Consider the following 17,662-nt stretch of genomic DNA (forward strand, 5'->3'; position numbering starts at 1 on the left):
CTTGACAAGCTGGAGCTCCTTCACTTCCAATGCTTTAAGCAGCGATCACTATTCACGTCCGACTTAATTCTGTAGTCTCCGCCGCATCATAATGCCGTAAGATGTTTATTGGTGGTCGATATGTGACCCCGTCGATAGGAACCACCGCCCTGTTGAACGGTTATTTGCATATGTCATCCCGCAGACTTTCAGCGAACACCACTCCTCCCGAAAGCAGCACTTGGGGTTGCCTATTCTATATGGCTCATATCCACATCCATACATACATACATACATCCATACATACATACATACATACATACATCCTAACATACATACATACATACATACATACATACATACTACATACATACATACATACATTATTTACATACATACATCATACGTACATACATACAAATAAAACTACATCGTATGTTCGTTTCGTTTCTAGATGCAGTTCGATACAAGCATGCATCTACATACAGACTACGTACATCATACATATATACACCACGTTTTTACGTACAAATGTTTACATACATACATACGTAACCTATACATACATACATACATACATCATACATACATACATACATACATACCTACAGACTACATTATGTATGGCCCACATTATAGTATCGATGCAGATTTTTTTTTAAGTTTAACATGGGCTTTCTTGACAAGAAATTTTCATTTGAGTAAGCTGTGCATTGAGCCAGTCCAGCCTACAGAACAGCAGCTTCGCTCGGTAAATACTAAGTTCCGACATTCGGTAGCCACTGAGCACATGTTTCCTGGATTTATCTATTCCAGTTCCCGATTTTGGATTTGTTAATTCGCTTACACAGCGCTCCAGCTGCAAACCGTGGACCGGTAAAATAGACTTTCTTCGGCTTATCGGCTCATTATTGGGAAAATTACAACATCTACGCACGCCATCAATCACTATTCCTCCCTGAAATTTTTTGTTTTTACTTCCCCAGACTCTCGCACCATACATCCTACACATGGATACATTGGATCCACCTTTATGTACATACATACACATGTACATACATACATGTATACATATATGTATATATATATATGTATATACATACATACATACATACTACACATACATATATATATATGTTATGCATCCATCTACATACTACTCTATACATACTACATACTACGACATATGTATACATATGGTACATGTGTACATACATACCTACATACATATATATATTTATATATATACATATATATTCTCATACATACGGGAGAGTTTTACGATACAACATAATACGAGACCGTGGTGTACAAACAAAAACAAACAATGTATTAGGTATAACGCCCACGAATAGCAAAACTCTTTTACGTTTCGCGCCTACGTTCTTCTTTACATAAAGGGATTCCGATAAATGTATATAATAGATTTTGGTATATATAATATATATATCCGTATATATAATAATGCGTATATATAATATGGTAATATATTCGACAGAGAGAGAGAAGAAGATTAAGAACAGAAGAAGAACGAAAGAAGAAAAGAAGAAGAAGCTGAAGAAGAAGAATTTTTAGACTTTAAAGAAGACGAATAATTTCCAGCATGATTGAAGAATTCACCTTAGGAATGAGAACTCACGTTATAAATTATATAATACACCTAATATATATGCCTGTGGGTGTATATATCGATATACGTATATTATAACATATATATATAAGTGCGTTTATTGATCTATTCTATATATATGTATCGTGATAGCCGGTTATATTATATATAAACTATATGTAATATAGCTGCTGGGAGAGTTACGAGAAAACAAAAATGGTCTAAAAACAAAGTACAATGGTTTCGCTATGGAATAGAAAAAGTCTTTTACTTTTCGAGCCTTTTCTTAGAAAGGGACATTTTGTATATATTTTGTGTATATATATACGATATCTATATATATATATATATATGCAATATACAATGATATAATTATGAGAGCGAGAGAAGAGTAGAAGAAGAACGAAGAAGAAGAATGGAAGTCAGAAGAAAGGAGAAGAAGAAGAAGAAGAAGAAGAAGAAGAAGAAAGAAAATTCTGAAGAATAAGAATATAAGAAGAGAAGAAAAGAAGATTAAGAACTTTAGAAATCTGGTTCGAAATTTTCCTACGACACACTTAAGGATGGGGCCTCAAACGACAAGGATGTCTAGAGAACGTTACTTGTATTTTTGCTGCGATAGCCGTTCTTTTGGGCAACTATTGTATCTATTCTGTTGCTTTTGCCGAGATATCAAAAACCTAAAAAGTGTATAAATGGTTTCGCTAAATAAAAACCTACTTACATTTCTTGTCTGCAACATTTTGGCGTATTGTATATAATAGCATTATATATATATATATATATATATATATATATATATATGAAAAACAAGTCAGATACAAAATCTAAAATAATTTTTAAAGAACATTTCAGTACCTGTTTCAGTCATTGAGACCTTTTCAACTGTAACAATTAAATAATTAAATTTAGAAAAATTAAAAGAAAAGTCTTTTTAAAAGAATATTTGTATTGTGTTCAAATATAAGTGGCATTTTCCTTGTTTCTGCCTTTCTCTGTCTCTCTTGTTTACTCTTGTGTGTTCGAGGTCAATGTGAATATATATATACTAGGCCATAGATGTAGTCTACAAGTTCCCCTTGACTGATAGAGATGTAGCAGAATAACTTTCGTGGGTATGGCATCTGACGAGACCTAATGCAGTATCAATGAAGTGTCAATAATTGTCGCTTATCTCTACACAAGAAGCCTGTCTTTTCCTTAACGATATGTCATCTTTATAAAATTCTAGACTCTTTTTCACATAGGCTGTTTTCGATTGTCTTTCGGTAGTTGAAATACATTCCGTAAATGTGGATGTCATTTTAATGAATCAAGAATTTAAGCTGTATGGCATTTGATATACTTATATTATTCTATGTTCATATATATAAAACACTGGCCAATTTGAGTTATTTCTCTTCGGTCATTTTTGTTTAGCATGCACACACATACATACGCGCGTCCATATATAATATATATATATATATATATATATATTATACATTAACATGGACTAAAGCCATCTGAATATGGCTAGGGACAGGGCAGGGTGGTGGGGTGTTACTACTGTTGCATTTAGCCCCAGCGAACATCAACGTCGCCAGATAGGCTTGACACCATCACGTCACGGCTCCTTTTATCCTGCAAAGGGAGATATTTCCCCGATGAAGCGGAAACCACACACGACCTAGTTTCAAGGTGTATTGCCTATCATCAACGTGTGGTAGGGCCCCCGCTCCTCCCTCGACGAAATCTCACTCTGCAGGATATTTATATATAGATTTTCAGCAAAACATTTGCTGATTTCGAAAATCTGTTCGACAGCAATAATAATTCTCTAAATGAGATATAGACAGTAACTGCTCCATAACATAAGGGACTAAAGCCATCTGAATATGGCTAGGGACAGGGCAGGGTGGTGGGGTGTTACTGTTGCATTTAGCCCCAGGCGAACATCAACGTCGCCAGATAGGCTTGACACCATCACGGCGTCCTTTATCCTGCAAAGGGAGATAATTCCCCGATGAAGCGGAAACCACACACGGACCCGCTTCATCGGGCAATTATCTCCCTTTGCAGGATAAAGGACGCCGTGATGGTGTCAAGCCTATCTGCCGACGTTGATGTTCGCCTGGGGCTAAATGCAACAGTAACACCCCCACCACCCTGCCCTGTCCCTAGCCATATTCAGATGGCTTTAGTCCCTTATGTTATGGAGCAGTTACTGTCTATATCTCATTTAGAGAATTATTATTGCATATATATATATTGTTTTATTCTTTCTTTCTTTCACTTGTTTCAGTCATTTGGCTGCGTCTATGCTGGGACACCGCCTTCTGTCGAACAAATCAACCCCGGGACTTATTCTTTGAAAGCCAAGTACTTACTCTATCATTCTTTTTTGCCGAACCGCTAAATTATGGGATGTAAACACACCAACAACGGTTGTCAAGTGATGGTGGAGGCAACAAACAGACACACAAACATATACATACATATATATATATATATATATATATATTACGACAGACTTCTTTTAGTTTCCATCTACCAAATCCACTCAAGTCTTTGGTCGACTCGAGGCTATCGTAGAAGGTGCCATGCAGTGGAACTGAACCCGGAGCCATGTGGTTGGGAATGTGTTTGTGTGTGTGTGTGTGCGCGCGCGTATGTATATTTGTATTGGGGTGTTGTTTAGTTTGCTTTTGTTGCTTATCTCCAAATCTATCTAAAATGATAAAAATTCGTTATAACTGTGACCACCCCATCTGTCCTTTTATTTCAGTGTGATCCTATTTGCCTTTTTTGATACATGAATTTGGAGGAAATTTGTTGTGTTATTTCTGTTTGGGCTTGTGACGCAGTAGGAGCTCCGTTGCTGGTTGACAATGTTTGAAATTGTAAATACGATTCTTTGGAAAAGAAAATAGCAGTAAAGGCATGAAATTAAGTAAGGGCATGAACGCGAAAATGGATATCTGTCGCCTTTGGTAGAAATAATTCTCTTATTTGCTTTCCGTTTTATTTCCAAATCAACAAAGCTCAATTCATACTCGCATATCTAGAAGGATACTGCTGCTACACACACAAATTATTTCGTGTTTAAAAGGATATTCGATTGATAGGTAAACTCTCACAATACAACTACGAGCTCAGTTCAAATATGCGGTTATCTTTTCACTACCGCCTGTATTACTACGACAGCATGTTCTGTTTATTGATTAATCAGAGGAAGATGGGTAGCATTCATAATATTTTTTAGGATCTCATAGACTGGCGACGGGGAAGGTGGAAGTCTCATTCATTTATTTATATACTTATTTATTTATTTATTTATTCATTCATTCATGTAGCTGGACGACTTGCTGTTGAACGGGAGACCCGTTTTGCCTACCACTGAATATCTGGAATGGATCATTTCATGTGTTCTCAAACAGTTTTCGTCCACAAATTTTATGCTCCAGGCTTTGGATTTCTAATGGCTATTACAGAAGGGACTTAACCAAAGACATTGTACTGAGATTGTTCCTGAAGCCACATAGACTCGAAACGAATTAACTAACGACGCAATCACGCAAGCGCTTATAAAACGGTATGCTTCCTCTTTTAATCAAAACAGTCGATACATCTCTTCTGACTACTAAAATCTTACACCTATCGACTTCCATATCTCGCAATACATACTTTATTCAAACGTTACCCCATGCAGCTTCAACACTACCTAATTTCCCTCTACCCACATTTTCCTGAAGAGATATCCTAATAGCCTCGGAGTCTTCAGAGGTCGTGAGTGTTGATCTTTTATCTCCTTAAACAATTTATACGAAAATCATTTAAAATTCTTCAACCTCACAACCATAGAGTTAACAATGTGGAATTTATTCTTCATTGTTAAGTCTAGAAAAATAATCGCTGCAATTCTATTTTCTATCTATTTGCAAGATTCCTGATTGGAATTCGTGCTTTGTATCAAATCATATTACGTCTGGGGTGAGGAACATTACACCAATTGACTATCACACCAGTGCGTCTGTTCTTATTATTGGAGCAACGACCTCCAAGACGTAAGAAATAATCATTGTGTTGTTATGAAAAAAATGTAATCACTGGATGATGAAATATTACTTTTCAATGAAGGAAAATTTTGTGAGAGTATATATTATATATACATAATACAAAGTATAGGAGAATGAAAGCTCAAATCCTAGTCAGTCAACCGAATTCTCGAACGCATAAATGAAGATATTCAATCAATGTAATTGAATCATATATATTTATACACATCGACATAAATCATGCATGTATAGGCGTAAAGATTCTCAAAGGGTATAAAGAATAAAACCAACGATACATGAAATATAGGAGAGATATAAAAGTATATAAAAATATATAAAAATACATATAAAATCACATATAAATAAGGATTACATGTATGCGTGATAAACATAGGAGACACAAAACGAATGAGAAGTTGATAAATATAGGGATGAAAATATCAGTCTTCAAAATGGCAGACCGCCTAAATTGTCTAAAATTTCTAATACATCTAAGATATCAGATAAAAGTGACACAAGATAGCAAGGTTAAGAACAGTAAAGGGGATCCGAAAAAATAGGAGGGTGTTCAATCTACGGTCGTTTCAGGGGTACATTACCGGTCAAAGTACTTTGTATTATTTCACATTGGCTCTCTACGAGCACTCCGAAAATAGCATGTGTGATATATATATATATAATAATATATATAATATATATATATATATATATATATTATATATAATATATATATATATATATATATATATATATATATATATATATATACATATTATATATATACTTTGATACTTTGATACTTTGATAGGTTTCGGCCATTATTGGCCCAGGCCATGTCTAACTTAATATATATATATGTATATAATATGTATATACATGTATGTATGTGTGTATATATACATATTTATTTCATTATTGCCCACAAGGGGCTAAACATAGAGGGGACAAACAAAGACAGACAAAGGGATTAAGTTATTACATCGACTCCGTTGCGAAACTGATACTTATTTAATCCACCCCGAAAGGATGAAAGGCAAAGTCGATCTCGGCGGTATTTGAACTCAGAACGTAGCGGTAGACGAGATACCTATTTCTTTACTACCCACAAGGGGCTAAACATAGAGGGGACAAACAACGACAGACAAATGGATCAAGTCGATTATATCGACCCCAGTGCGTAACTGGTAATTATTTAATTCACCCCGAAAGGATGAAAGGCAAAGTCGACCTCGGCGGAACGTGAACTCAGAACGTAGTGGCAGACGAAATACCGCTAAGTATTTCGCCCGGGGTGCTAACGATTCTGCCATATATACACTCGTGAGTTGCCGACCTTAGTTTCTCGATCCCACTCTTCAGGTAACTGGCACTGTAGTTTTCGCAGCTTGATCATTTACATATCAGACTATTGAACTCAGCTGTTCCTATGCACGCTGACAAGGGGAAAATTCTGGAGAAGAGTATTAGAGACGGCTATCAGCAGCAATAAAATTATATTCATGAAAATAAGACCACTGTGAATAATAATAATGACAATAATAATAATAATAATAATAATAATAATAATAATAATAATAATAATAATAATAATAATAATAACAATAATGATAATAATAACAATAATAATAATAATGATGGTAATAATAATAATAATAATAACAATAATAACATCAACAATAATAATAATAATAACAATAATAATAATAATAATAATAATAATGATAATAATAATAATAACAATAACAATAATGATAATAATAATAATAATAGCAATGATAACAACAACAATAATAATAATAATAACAATAATAATAATAATAATAATAATAATAATAATAATAATAATAATAATAATAATAAGAAGAAGAAGAAGAAGAAGAAGAAGAAGAAGAAGAAGAAGATGAAGAGGAAGAAGAAGAAGAAAATATATATAAGAAATAGAAAGAGGGGAACATGAGGAAAGATAGAAGAGGAAGGAACGAATGGAGGAGCAGAATACGATAAAGGAAATCAGAGGCAATCACTGTCAATATTCTGTAGGATATTGACATTTGTGGAAGTTGCGAATTTATATGGATGACTACGTTTGACCTAATTTTCCTGTGACATGTAGAAATAAATCAGGGGTGAGAGATGGTAGTAATATTGATGTATGTTCTGAGCTATCGTCTGCATTGATTAATAGAATTTTTTTTTGGTTTTCTTTTTGTTTTGACTTTTTTCTTGTTTCTTTTTTCTGTTTTTGTTTTTTTTTTTTGTTATATTATACGAAAGAAAAGGAAGAAATGGATAGCTGTGACACCTCGATTTATCAGATCAGAATATGTAAAAATGCTGCATTCTCAAAACAAGCGACGATGCCGGTCGTTAACAGCGTGTCGGAAGGTGAGTGCAGAGTAGCACCCGGTCTTAGCAGTTGAAACCACGACTGCACGATCGTCAGTGCAGCACCCTACCAACTAGCCCATGCAGCAGCAGCAGCTGTAGCAGTAGTAGTAGTAGTAGTAGTAGTAGTAGTAGTAGTAGTAGTAGTAGTAGTAGTAGTATTAGTAATAGTAGTAGTAGTAGTAGTAGTAGTAGTAGTAGTAGTAAGTAGTGGCAGCAGCAGTAGTAGTAGTAGTAGTAGTATTAGTAGTAGTAGTAGTAGTAGTAGTAGTAGTAGTAGTAGCAGTAGCATTAGTAGTAGCAGCAGTTGTAGCAGCTATAGCAGCAGTAGTAGTAGTAGTAGTAGCAGCACCAGTAGTAAAGCGATAAAAATTTGTAGAAATAGCGGGAATAGGAGTTTCCTATTATTAATAATTCCACATGGTAAGCAGATCAAAGCTACAGAAAATAAATTCCCGCAAAATTCAAGATACTATTCGATTATTAACTCACACCGAATTAGGAAAGATTTTTCTAACAAAAAAAATCTTTCACAAATCATCTCTTCGCATAATAATAAGTTGTTAAATACAAATACTAGCATTAATTTTGATAACACTAGCCATTCCTTAAATAATAATAACAACGGGGTTATTGTATCTGAATTCAACTCCAACGGCATTCGTTTTCTTAGTAATTTCTTAGGAACTTTATTTATCAATGTAAAATTACTTCCGGTGCTGACATATTTTTTATATAGGTAGTTCTTCATCTCAGTTGTCCAAAAGACTATCTAATCATTACTCTACATTTAGGCATATCAATAAATGTAACAATACAGGGCTTAGTAAATTAATCTAGTATCTAGAAGATCATAATGAACAAATTAATTTGGAATGGAATATTCTCCCTATATCTTTACTGTATGATAAAGGAAAACATTTCGGTTCTCTGTGTAATAGCGAGATGTTTTATATTCTATTCTCAAAGAATCCCTTGTAATCCCTTTATAGAACGCGTTCAACGTTGCAAACGTAGGCACAAAACATACCTTTAGTTCCTATAAGTGATTTCTACCATTCTATATAATTTAACCTTTGACTATCTTCTTACATTTCAATTCCACTAAATATAATATCTAATTCCACGCTTTTAAAGATTATTCTAATTCACTCTATATTTCTGCATTATTAGTTTTCTGCTAATTTTTTCCTTCTCCTTCTCCTTCTCTTTCTATACGCTATCTTTGACGTTTTATCTACTAACGTTTTTTTTTAGAAAAAACTTAATAGTGTTCCCTTCATTATCATACACAGTCATCACATTCTGTTAAAATGTCTTATTGATGTGTTTCGTTTCTTTCTTTCCCTGATGAGAAGAATGCATTTTTTTACACAATTTTATTCCTTTTGGCATAATACCAATGTTGTATTTGAAACATGTCGGAAGTAAAAGAATTTGAATAACAACTGCGTTTAACTCAATTGATATATATATATATATATATATATATATATATATATATATATATATATATATATATACAACAGGCTTCTTTCAGGTTCCGTCTACCAAGTCCACTCGCAAGGCTTTGGTCGGCCCGAGGCTAAAGTAGAAGGCACTTGCCCAAAGTGTGACACGGTGGGACTGATCCCGGAACCTGCGCCTATTATATATATATATATATATATATGTATGTAGATAGATAGATAGATAGATAGATAGATAGATAGATAGATAGATAGATAGATAGATAGATAGATAGATAGATAGATAGATAGATAGATAGATAGATAGATATAGATATAGATATATATACATATATTGCTGTATTAAAGTATGCTCATTTTCTTTTTTTGCCAAATAAATCCACCCACTATATATTCGTTCTTCCCTCGTTTATTACTGTTTTTATTCTAACTCATGTCCATTGTCTGGAAATCTTTTGTCACACATTTGTGACCTCTTCAGATAACATCATAAAATAACAGAATGGAATAAGCAGAGAAAGAGCAAACACGAAGACGGAAAGTGTCCCTAAGGAGGTCACAGATGTGTGACGAAAGATTTCCGGACAATGGCCATGAGTTAGAATAACAACAGTTATAAAGAAATGAATGAATTGACCATCCCGAAATACAACAACATGTTTCAACACACGACTTCACATCAGGAATCTAGCAACACAGATTCATAAAATAAACATACATATATATAAATATATATACATATATACATATATAAATATACATATATATATATATATATATATATATATATACATACATACATACATACATACATACATACATACATACATATATATATACATATATATATATATATACATACATATATACATACATATATCTATACATACATATATGAATATATATATATAAATCTAATACCGGATGAAGCTTCGAGGGTATATCAGCCGAAACATTGTGTTAACAATAAAGAAGATGGGGACAAATATCCGTAAAATGTATAAAACTTCTCTGCATCATGATTCTACTGAAATGATGGAGGGTTGGTTTATCTAATGTTTATTTCCTTCCATTACAACATGCATATTGTCGTGAACTAAATCTGCCAGCATTATGACGCCACCAGAAACAGCTGTTGGACTTATAAACACCTTACCTCTTCGTCTTTCATTTTCTCTCTTGGTTGATTGATTAATATAAGTGTCTATACCTATATACTTAAATGCTCATCATCTGAAAACTCGCAGTCTTTACCTTCTTTCTGTTTCCATGTATGTGTGTGTGTGTGTGTGTTATAATTTTGAACAAACAGTAAAAGTTTGTCATTATATGTGTGCGTATATATGTATATATATATATATATATATAGTATTATATATATTATTATAATATATATATATATATATATATATATATATATATATATTATATTATATTAAATAAATTAGAGATAAAACCACTATTAGGCAAATGATACAATGAAAACTTAAGCCAATACATAAGATTAATTATTTTATATTATTTTAAATATATATCAAAATTATTAAAAAAAGATAATTAGTATAACACTACGATCGTTTCATGGCTGTCCAATTCTTAAAATTTCGAGTTACAGTCATTCTTCAGGTGATTTAAATATCTAACTTAGCGAGAATAATTTTGATATATATTTAAAATAATATAAATTAATTAATCTTATGTATTGGCTAAAGTTTTTCATTGTATGATTTGCCTAATAGTGGTTTTATCTCTAATTTAATATAATATATTTTACTATAAAATTGGATTCAATCCTAAATCTGATTTTTCCCTGTAAGTTTGGATTTATTCCCTAATATTTTATTATATATATATATTTATATATATACATATACTTGTGTGTGTTTGTGTGTCTGTGTATATCTGTGTGTGTATGTGTGTGTTTCTGTGTTTCTGTGTGTAGGTATGTATGTATGCATGCATCTTTTTATGTATATATGCCAAGCAAATATCACCTATCAGTAGTCAGACAATAGGCAGACGTATTAAAGGAGAAAGGAAAAGAAAATGCGAAATGGTAACACTGAGACAGTGGTAAAATTCTTAGTCGAACGATTCTTAGAAAATACACTTTCCTTAAAACACTATTGACTTTTAAATTCCGATGCAAGTTACTGCTACTTCTACAAATACATAAAATGATGAACATACCACTTCATGATATTTGATTGGTGGCATTTGTTTCTACTTATTAAAAGCAATGCTATGAATGTTTCTCAAATGTATGTGTATCAAGTTTACTGTACTGAATATAAATAACTAAAAATATATTGCATTTTAAAGAGATGTGACTATGTAATAAAATAAAAATATATTATTTTTCATGTAGTTTCCTATAATTGTCTACATATTTTGAATGACTTTCGTATGGCTATATTCCCCGTTATCCCCAGTTTATGTGTAGTTATATAGCCCTAACTATTTTTACTAATATATGTACAGGGTATGATACTTTGAGGAATGGTGATAGTCGATTCTATCACCCAACTGCTCAGCTGGTACTTACTTTATTGGCCTCGAAATGATGAAATGCTTTTTTGAGCTCGGTGAAATTTGAAATCAGACCGTAAAGAACCGGAAGAATAGAACGTAAGGAGTAATACGCGTTTTGTTTGACGCGGTAACGATTCTTATTTCTTTATTGACCACAAGAGGCTAAACATAGATGGGACAAAGAAAGACAGTCAAAGGGATTAAGTCGATTACATCGACCCCAGTGCGTAACTAGTATTTAATTTATCGACCCCGAAATGATAAAAGGCAAAGTCGAACTCGGCGGAATTTGAACTCAGAACGTAACGGCAGACGAAATCCCGCTAAGCATTTCGCCTGGCGTGCTGACGATTCTACCAGCTCGTCGCTTTATACATTTCTAGATATGGAAAGAAAGTTTCCCCAGCATTAATAGTATCTTTGCGTATATTTAATGATTCGAACTCCTACATTTGTAATCTAAATCAATAGATTATCGGTGATAATTCTTGGTTAGTTAACGTGCGAGAACTGCTATAAATATAAAGATGTTTCCATGATGTTATAGGAAAGATAGTACAGGCGGTGGCGTGGCTATGTGCTAAGAAGCTTACCTCTCAACCACATGGTTCCGAGTTCAGTTCCACTACATGACACCCTGGGCAAGTGTTTTCTACTATAGCGACGGGCCGACCAAAATCTTGTGAATTGATCTGGTAGACGGAAACTGAAAGAAGCTCGTCGTACATATGTGTCTTTTTTGTGTGTTTTCCCCTGAAACAGCTTGACAATTGTTGTTGGTTTGCTTATGCCTTTGTCACCAAGCCGTTCGGCAAAAAGAGAACGACAGAATCCTTTTATTCTTTCGTTTACTTGTTTCGCCCATTTGACCGCTGCCATGCTGGAGCACCGTCTTTAGTGGAACAAATTGACCCCAGGACTTGTGTTTTATAAGCCTAGTAATTATTCTATCAGTCACTTTTGCCGAACCACTAAGTTACGGGGACGAAAACAGACCAGCATCGGTTGTCCAGCGATGGTGGGGACGAACGAACACAGACACGCAAATACATATACATATATATATATATATATATGTGTGTGACAGGCTTCTTTCAGTTTCCGTCTACCAAATCCACTCACAAGGCTTCTACTATAGCCTGAAGCTATAGCAGAAGGCACTTGCCCAAGGTACCACGCAGTGGGACTGAACACGGAGCCATGTGGCTGGGAGGCTTTAAAAAGAAACAAATACTATTTTCTACTCTAGGCACACGGCCCGAAATTTTGGAGGAGGGGTCAGTCGATCAGATCGGCCGCAGTTCGTAACTGGTAATTAATTCATCAACTCCGAAAGGATGAAAGGCAAAGTCGACCTCGGCGGAATTTGAACTCAGAACATAAAAACAGACGAATTAATACTAAGCATTTCGCCCGGCGTGCTAACGTTTCTGCCAGCTCACTGCCTTAAAAAGAAACAAATACTGGGATCGATTCGTTCTTTCTAGGCTGTGCTCCAGCATGGCCGCGGTCTAATGAGTAAAACAAATAAAAGGTAAAAGATACTATCTTATTTGTAGCTTAGCCTACCGAAAGAGCTCTGGCAGAAAATAAATAAAACACAAAAACAAGTATAAATAAATATAGAACAAGAAATAATATTGCTCTCTTCTGTTGGGATAACGTGTCAAAATATTGATGATTGTCTGAGAGATGTGATGTCATTGGGTCCTTTTGAAATTTAGGAGCTAGAAATGAAATATTAAAAATCTAATCGTAAAGAAATAATAATTACACAAACTAAAATTATAATTAAAGTTTAGACTGTAGGACACAGTGGGAATTGTCGAAAATAGAAAAAAGAAAAAGTGAAGCACTTTGAGTATTAGAAAAATTGAGAAATTAAAGTAGATAGATCGATAGATAGATTAAAAAGTAGATATATATAAAAAATTTGAAGGTTGTAGGAAAGATGAAGCAGATGTGAATGAGATATGGAAAGTTAAGGGAAAGAGATGATTGATGTCGAAAACGATCATCGAAAACATGGCTGACGTGTATATAAAAATAATATCAGTGAGTGTGCAGAGGTGGTAACGTATGACTAAAAGTAAGATACGGAAAACTAATCGAAAAATGAAATGAAAAAAAAAATGGAAGCCAAAAGAGAAGTGACAGTATAGAGATATGGTAACTAATGAAAGACAAAAAGATATTGTAGTTAGTGAAAGAGAGAGTGAAGGGATGTAATAGAAAAAGTGAGAGAGAGAGAGAGAGAGAGAGAGAGAGAGTGAAAGTGAAAGTAGTTGAAAGCAAAATAAAGAGAGAGAGAGAGAGAGAGAGAGAGAGAGAATAAAGATATATGGTAGATAGTGGAAGATAGAAAAGAGGTGATTTTGGTTTCATGACAGTTTATCTGATTTGAAAACTTAAGACATGCTACAAGATTAACTGGTAATTTTGGATTTAGCTGCCATAGCCGAGATTGTCAGTTATCTAAGATTCACTGCTCTCTGAAGAGCAGGATATGAACGTTCAATTGGAAGCTTGGCACGCTTACTCATTTACACACGCACACACATACAGACAAATTCCCTCTCCCTCCTTCCCCCTCTCTCTTTCTGTCACACACATGCATTCTCACACACACACACACACACACATACACACACACACGCCCACTTACATATTAGTATTCAGAGATGGATATGAACACTGGAAAAAAAATATATTTTGTAGTGGATATACACAAAATGGTATAAGTATTTAATGAAATGAACTTTAGACGATTCTTTTTTTCGGTAAGCGCATATTTAGCTATACCGTGAAGATAAATCATGATTAAGTCAAGTTCTTTTATTATTATATTTTTTTTTCGTCTTTTTTGGCCAGAAATAAAGATTAATGTCATAAATTTCAACTTGTGTTAAAGATTCATCAAACAACCGCTATTTATTGTTGGTCACTCAAAATAGTCGCTTATAGATATTCACAATATATTCACACTTGGTCATATTAAACTTCACACATTGCGAGACATTTCGCAAATGTGCAAACTTAACTGGGCTGATGTGTTTTAATTATTCAATAAACACACTCTATAGTAAATGTGTATTAAAATTAAAAAAAACAGTATACATACATACACGCACACACACATAGGCAGACAGACGGACAGACAGACAGACAGACAGATAGATAGTTAGAGAGAGAGAGAGACAGACAGACAGACAGACAGATAGACAGACAGACGGACAGACAGACAGACAGACAGATAGATAGTTAGAGAGAGAGAGAGACAGACAGACAGACAGACAGACAGATAGACAGACAGACAGACAGACAGACAGACAGATAGATAGATAGATAGATAGATAGATAGATAGATAGATAGATAGATAGATAGGGATAGATAGGGATAGATAGATAGATAGATAGATAGATAGATAGATAGATAGATAGATAGATAGATAGATAGATAGATAGATAAAGAGATAAAGAGAAGCTTGCAATATCGTTAGCACGTCGGACAAAATGCTTAGAACAATTTACCGGATCTTTACGATTTGAATGCCAATACAGCCAAGGTCAAAATTTCTCCATGCTCACGAGGTTGATGAAATAAAGTACCAGTCAAATACTGTGAGCGATATAATCGGCAAACCTCTCCCCTAACATTGCTGGCCTTGTTTCAAAATTTGAAACCCGTGTCCATATATGTGTCTCTCTTGCTCATGAAAGATGAAAAGCCACGACTGAATGCGTATCGTGAACTAAAAGAACAGCTGGAAGCTGCTCTGGATCCTTTTACGAAGGTCATCACTGGTCAATACAGAGGTTATAAAGAAAGCTGGTGCAACGGTTATGACCCGGAAAGGCGGCGAGCTGGCAGAAACGTTAGTGCGCCGGGCGAAATGCTTAGCGGTATTTGCCTTTCATCCTTTCGGGGTCGATTAAATAAGTACTATTACGCACTGGGGTCGATATGATCGACTTAATCCGTTTGTCTGTCCTTGTTCGTCCTCTCTGTGTTTAGCCCCTTGTGGGTAGTAAAGAAATTGGTTATGACCCGGAAACGAAGCAACTATCAAGTCAGTGGAAGCACTCGAAGTCACCACGCCCCGCAAAAGTGCGTCAAATGAAGTCCAATGTCAAGACGATGCTGATTTGTTTTATCAGTGTGAAAGTCATGGGCCACACGGAAGTTTTTTTCTCCTGACCAAACTGTTAACCAAACATTTCATGTGGCAGTTCCAAAGCATTTGCGAGATGCAGTGAGACGACAACGTCCCGCCTTGTGGCAAACTGAAGTATGGTGGTTTCATCAAGACAATGCGCCTGCGCACACCGCCTTCAGTGTGAAACAGTTTTTGACCAAAAATGGCATGACCCCGCTTACCCGCCCTCCCTATTCTACCGATCTGCTCCCCGCGATTTTGTTTTGTTCCCTCCAAAGAAAAAAGTCCTAAGAGGAAAACTTTTTGTAGATGCGGAAGTGGTGAAGAAAAAAATGGCACATATGACGTAGGAGTGGCTGAGTGGTAAGTAGCTTACTTGCTAACCACATGGTTCCGGGTTCAGCCCCACTGCGTGGCACCTTGGGCAAGTGTCTTCTACTATAGCCGCGGGCCGACGAAAGCCTTGTGAGTGAATTTGGTAGACGGAAACTGAAAGAAGCCCGTCGTATATATGTAAGTGTGTGTGTATTTGTTTGTGTCTGTGTTTGTCCCCCCAACATCGCTTCATAACTGATGCTGGTGTGTTTACGTCGCCGTAACTTAGATAGATAGAACAAGTACTAGGCTTACAAATAATAAGTCCTGGGGTCAATTTGCTCGACTAAAGGCGGTGCTCCAGTATAGTCACAGTCAAATGACTGAAACAAGTAAAAGAGTAATAGAGTATATGTATGTATGTGTATATGTATGCATATATGTATATATGATTTCATGTATGTCTATATTACGTATAAGGGTACGGAAATATGCATTCTATTGCCAATCAATAAAAGCTCGCAGCTGTAATTCAAAAGGCCAGATTCATCAATCACCCTATCACACTGATTTCGCTTGAGAATTACGGAAGGGTTCACTTGTCTATAGAATACTTCGCCACCGATTCATTAATACAGTTAACAGGGAATTCATCTAATCGATCTAGTGCATATGCATAATCGAATTCGAAGTAGTCTCACTAAACATACACGTGCACTCACACGCAAATACACACACACACACATACACACAAACACACACACCCATTTATATATATACATATATATATATATATATATATATATATATATATATATATATATATTATATATATATATACATATATAACATATATATATATACATACATACATATACAAATATATATATGTATATATATATAAATTTATGAATAAGTATAATATCGATATTTAGATATCGATCTTATCAAGTGGGCAGCATGGGAATAAATACCATACAAAGGTAATAATTATTTAAAACTATAAATTAGGGCATGTGAGAGATACCACCATTCTGAAATAGCAGTTAAAACTCTGACCCTAAAGCCAACTTAAATGTTCATATAGCGCTAGGGGAGAAGACAGAGAGACAAAATAAACTATGAGAAAAATTTTTTCTGGATAATTCAAGATGCTGGATTTCCGGCTTTGCATAAGAG

At 34.6% G+C, this 17,662-nt stretch overlaps 1 protein-coding gene across 4 annotated transcripts in view; it reads right to left on the minus strand.

Moving 5' to 3' along the window:
* Positions 1–17,662, minus strand: part of LOC115213473 (ras-related protein Rap-2a) — a 230,419-nt gene that overhangs the window by 40,527 nt on the left and 172,230 nt on the right. The window contains exon 1 of one of the 4 annotated variants that reach the window (XM_036504182.1): positions 6,959–6,977. The exons of the other annotated variants lie outside the window; for them this stretch is intronic. The gene's annotated coding sequence lies outside the window, so the exon portion shown is untranslated. Of the gene's footprint in view, positions 1–6,958; positions 6,978–17,662 lie in introns of those variants that run through there. 4 annotated transcript variants of the gene reach the window in all.

Source organism: Octopus sinensis, linkage group LG6 (genome assembly GCF_006345805.1).
Source record: "Octopus sinensis linkage group LG6, ASM634580v1, whole genome shotgun sequence".
In the NCBI taxonomy this organism is placed as follows: Eukaryota; Metazoa; Mollusca; class Cephalopoda; order Octopoda; family Octopodidae; genus Octopus; species Octopus sinensis.